The sequence below is a fragment of the Sinocyclocheilus anshuiensis genome, unplaced genomic scaffold, assembly GCF_001515605.1.
Source record: "Sinocyclocheilus anshuiensis isolate Anshui unplaced genomic scaffold, SAMN03320099.WGS_v1.1 scaffold1844, whole genome shotgun sequence".
NCBI classification, from domain to species: Eukaryota; Metazoa; Chordata; class Actinopteri; order Cypriniformes; family Cyprinidae; genus Sinocyclocheilus; species Sinocyclocheilus anshuiensis.
The window spans coordinates 30,539-36,171 of record NW_015555830.1 but is presented as its reverse complement, the minus strand read 5'-3'; the positions used below and the strand labels follow the sequence as shown (position 1 = coordinate 36,171).

Sequence of the window (5,633 nt, the reverse complement as noted above, 5' to 3'; positions counted from 1 at the left end):
TATTCTTTTGAATGCTTGTGGACTGACAGACAACAGTAAATAGACTGACACATACACAGAGCGCTACTGAAGAGCAGAAGCTAACTTGCGCTCTGCCGGATGCGCTTTTAAACTTCCTGGCGCTCACGTCACCCCGCTCGTGACGTCTCGCTGCTCCATTGGACTGATTTTACACATGCTTCAGAACGCGGTCACGCAGGGACATTCCCAAAGCGAATCTCGACGCAGCTCGAGTTCCTGAAGGGGAACTTTAAATCTCTCTGGATGATCAGGATATGGCTGCTGCTGATCCACATATTTCACCTCTCCGTTCTCAGACAGAATGAGTTGAGGGTTTGCTGTGTTTGGATCCAGTGTGAGATCACAGAAATCTGAACACAAGAAGACAGACAAAAACAGTCATTTTGTTTGTTGTCAGTAAATGTGCAAGAGTGTGTCAGAGAAAGAACCTACATTTTTGAAGTCCTGGTTGGATCCTGAAAGGCTCTCCATGGTCCAAACTACAATGACACACACACACACACACACATACATGTCTATCTTCAAATTCTTTACATTTTTTAATTCATTGCCTTTTACAGTTTTATTTTCAGCAAACATTTTTTGTCCATTTTAGATTTATGGAACGGAGCAACCCTGTCCATCTTGTACTTTCACTGTAAAACGCTTCTATGTAAAAATATAAAAACAACATTAAAGAATATAGTAAAACTAAATTTTTTGAGGTAACATAGAGATCTAATTAGTGCATGCAGATATGAGAAGTACCAGAAAAAGAAATTATGATTTTGATTTAAAATCAATGTTTTGTTTCGTGCTGCAGACATTAAGGTTTTTTTTTTTAACTTGTACCCGACATACTTGAGTATCTTTAGTGAGCAGTTTGGATCCTTCAGTTTGTCAGAAAGCAGCTGGACTCCTGCTTGTCCTGGGTGATTGTAGCTCAGATCCAGCTCTCTCAGGTGTGAGGGGTTTGAACTCAGAGCTGAAGACAGATACTGACAGCCTTCCTCTGTCACCATACAGCCAGACAACCTACAGACACACAAAACAGTGAAGATTACATAATCTGTGAAGCCCTCAACTCTCAAACACCTGAGGAATCATTGCTGATCTCAGTTTAAAATCAATATGCATGTCCTTACTGCAGTTCTCATGACATCAAGGTACTGTATATGCATGAATACTCTGAAGGGACACCAAATATCATGAAACAATGATCAGTCACGATCATGCATCACACACAGACAGACACAGAACATTCACTCTAAAGTGAGCGTAAGCCAGGAGGAGTAAAAATGAAACAAAACATCTTGCAACAGGCTCTTTTAAAATAACTATTTTTAACTTGACATAGCGAATTAAACACACAACGCTGAGTGCTGAACTTTGGTTATGCCAAAGAAAATAGTTTGTACACTTATTATTATTATATTAGTGTAATCTGGAAACATGGGCTTTCTGAGGTGTTTTTTATTGAGTCAGACATCAAGGCAAACCCCTCATACTGGCCTCACCTCCTGTGTCAGCTTGATTTCAAAGATTTAACTGGGCAGAAAGAGGGGAAAAGGGAAAGTGTTTGGCAATGATCTTAAGGACGGACCTGCAGCCTTGCCAACAACTTGAGAAATTATGCATTTATAATGTTGTAAAATACCTCAATATCTTCAGCTGACAGTTTGAACTCTTCTTCCCATCAGAGAGTAGCTTCACTCCTGAATCCTGCAGGTCATTGTTACTCAGGTTCAGCTCTCTCAGGACAGAGTTCGAGGATTGTAAAGCTGATGACACAATTTCACAGTGCTGAGCAGTGAGATTACAGATGGCAAGACTGAAACAGAGCAGAACACATGTGAATTAAACTCTTAACCCCATTATACAATTAGCATTTCAATCATATCTGCTTAATTCTTGTAAAACAGATCAGGGCATTCTAAAAATAAGCAAAACAACAGTTAGTGCAATTCCATTCAGAAGGTACTCTTCATTGTAACACATGATTAAACACTCACAGAGCTTTTCTGCAGTTGATCACAGGTGGTATAAGTCTTCTTCTGCCCTCATCTGATGTGTTGTATTTCTTGAGATCCAGCTCATCCAGCACCTCCTCTGATATCTGAAGCATGTAGGAGATTGTTGAGCAGTGAGATGGAGAGAGTTTCTTCTCTGTGTGTTTGTCTGATTTCACAAACTCCTGAATCTCTCTGGACAGAGTCTGATCTTGTACTTCGAGGAGACAGAGGGACAGACTGATGGATCGCTCAGTGGAGAGTCCTTGTCCATCTTTGATCTTCTCTTTAATGTACTGTGTGGTTCTCCTGATGCTCTCTGAGCTGTTCTCTGTGTTTGTCAGTAGATCCTGTAAGAGTCTCTGATTGGACGTCAGTGAGATGCCCAGCAGGAACCGCAGGAACAGATCCAGGTGTCCATTTTTACTTTCTAAGGCGTTATCTACTGCACCTTTATACAAATTTTGCATTGAATCAAAAGTCTTAAGGGCTTCCATGGTGCTGCTTAAATAGCAGTAAAACACATAGAAAGCAGCGAGAATCTCCTGAACGCTCAGATGAATGAAGCAGTAGACTTTCCTCTGATGAATCACAGATTCCTCTTTAAAGATCTCAGTACAAATCCCAGAAAACACTGAGGTGTCAGTGACGTCTAAGCCGCTCTCTCTCAGGTCCTCCTCATAGAGCATCACATTGCCCTTCATCAGCTGCTTAAAAGGCACTTCAGCAAGTTTCACAATCACTTCTCTGTTGGACTTCAGGAGTTTCTCTGGATCTCTCTCTTCATACTTCTGATTCCTCATGCTCATCCGAATCAGCAGGAAGTGGATGTACATTTCAGTCAGAGTTTGAGGGATTTCTGCACTCAGATCTTCTTTCAGGAGGTTTTGAAGCACAGTGTATGAGATCCAGCTGAAGACGGGGATGTGGCACATGATGTGGAGGCTTCTTGCTCTTCTGATGTGTGAGATGATTCTGCTGGATTTTTGCTCATCACTGATTCTCTTTCTGAAATATTCCTCCTTCTGAGGCTCATCAAATCCCTGAATTTCTGTCAGACGGTTGATGTGTTTGGAGGGGATCTGATTGGCTCCTGCTGGTCTGGAAGTGATCCAGATGAGAGCAGAGGGAAACAGATCTCCTCTGATGAGATTTGACATCAACACACCCACTGATGAAGACTCATTCACATCACAAACGTTCTCAGTGTCTGACAACATCAGTGTTATTCTGCTTTCATCCAGATCATCAAGGATGAAAACAACTTTACTTTCCTCATAAATCTTTGAGTCCAGATCTTGGAGTTCAGGGTGGAAGTCCAGCAGAAGTCTGTGAAGACTGTACTGATGATCTTGAATCAAGCGCAGCTCTCGAAATGGAAACACAAACAGGAAATCTACATCCTGATTGGCTTTTCCCTCGGCCCAGTCCAGAATGAACTTCTGCACAGAGACGGGTTTTCCAATTCCAGCGATACCTTTAGTAAGAACAGTCTTGATTTTGTCTTTCTCCTCATATCCTGGTTTAGATAAGGCTTTGAATATGTCATTACAGTTTATTGGCTTGTTTTGTGTTCTGGGTGTTTTCTCCATCTGTAAAACCTCATGTTCTTCATTCACCCCTTCTCTCTCTCCTTCTATTATGTAGAGCTGTGTGAAGATCCTGTTCAAGGGTGTTTCATTACCTTTGTTTCCCTCAAATAAGCAGCCATACCTGTTCTTCATGCTGGTTTTGTGAAGGTCTTTGACTCTCTGCAGGACTGCTTCAGTTCTTTCCTGCCTGATGTGGGTCTGGTAGTGGGATGCAATTGTATCATCTATTTCCACAATGCTGAAATTAAAAGAAAGAACAGCAAAAATGGCAATAACAGTAATTACAATGACTGTTGAACATTTTACGAAACACAGCAGTGTGGATTGTATGTTGTATATTTTGGAGAACATTTAGTGTTCACTGGGTTTCTTAAGCCATTATTTAATCAAGGTGAATTACAGTAAAGCAGGAACTAAATATTTATACTAAATATGGGGCAGAGGTCACTGTCCCATCACTGAATGTAGGGTGATTAAACATGGATCATGTATTATTCATAGACACACTGCTGGGTTCTGGAGATTTTGATCTCTTCTTCCTGTTGTTTCTGACAAAAGATAAACACGTTTGTATATTATATACACACACACAAACACACACACACACACAGAGATACAAGCACAGTATCATTGTATATAAAGATACTGTATTATACACATTTCTATTTTTTGATATGTCAAACAGACAAACATTTTCTACTAAATAACTTTTTCCTTTTATTAAACATTCAGGCAGTTATGAAAATCTATTTGAATTATTGTTGTAATTAGTTATTAAAGATATTTACATACATTTTGAAGAAAACAAGAATAAGCAATTTTGTGATTATACAAGGTATATCTGCTATATGCAAACTATAATGGCAACAAGATGACATTTAAAATGGGCTTTTCATTTAGTATAGTTAAACTTCTGGTTTAAGCCCTGCCCACATTTGGTTTTATCTGAATACAGATAGAAATACAAATAACTTTATAACAAACAAATAACAAATAACTTCACACAGCACTGACAGACAATGGCCAATGCAGATAATCACCAGATTACAGTCTGTCACTTCTCAGAAATTCCACAACCAAACAAATACAGACTAAACATGTCAACAGATTGTAGAGTCTGAACCAATCAGACACACCACCTTTCATTAGATTTAACAAATCAATTATGCATTAGATTAACAAATCGTCACAGACCCCTCACCCAATAAACATACTGGGTGCCAGGTTGTCTGCGAACGACGCCAGGCTCCTGGTCACCATGGCAACCAATGCTGATATCACTGGTTTTATTGCCCAAAGTAATGTGGGTAGAGGGAATCACTACCTTTTCCATAGGAAAACTCCCCAGTATTTCCAAACTCCCGCTTGGGATTTCAGCCTTTCTCATTGGACAAGCCCATCTTGAGAGGCGTGAATCTTCTCAGACCTTAAAGGCCTCACATCAGTGACCCGCCTCGAGTCGACGGTTTGGTTGGATTCTGAGAAGATAAAAATGTGAGCTACAACGCTCCAGGACACCCTAAGTTTGTGCCAGGCCTCGGGCCTTGACTTTTCCATTCACCAAGATTCTCTGACTCAAACTGGTTCTTTTTCATCAACCAACTTCAGCAAAGATCACCTTGGACTGCATCAAGCCTTTCTTTCAGACAGACGAGACGTGCAAGTATCAAACTTAGTCTTATTAATTGATACATTAGGTATCATTTGCGCCGTCCTGAGCACCAAGCAATAAGCATAATCTGAATAGGAATGCTCTCCATCTTCCTTTTTTTCCTCCTCTACTTCACTTCCTCAGAGATTAAGTCTGTTGTGAAACATCAGTGAGTTCTGAGTGATAATTTGACAATAAGTGCAGCCTTAAGTCATCAATCAGAACTCTGTTTACGCCCTTTTCAGCAAACATATGCTGACCCAAACCTATCTTAGCATTCTGTCATCCACAGCTAAGATAATAACCTAATACTTCAGCTAAGCGCACCTGGCAAAAACCTAGCTGTAAAACCTAGCTCCACACTCTGTTTTGATCTTGTAG

The 5,633-nt window shown here is 40.3% G+C and overlaps 1 pseudogene; it reads right to left on the bottom strand.

Annotated features, from left to right (window-relative positions):
* The window catches only part of LOC107675372 (protein NLRC3-like), a 9,277-nt pseudogene extending 4,416 nt beyond the window's left edge, over positions 1–4,861 (bottom strand).
* Positions 4,862–5,633: the final 772 nt, after the last annotated feature.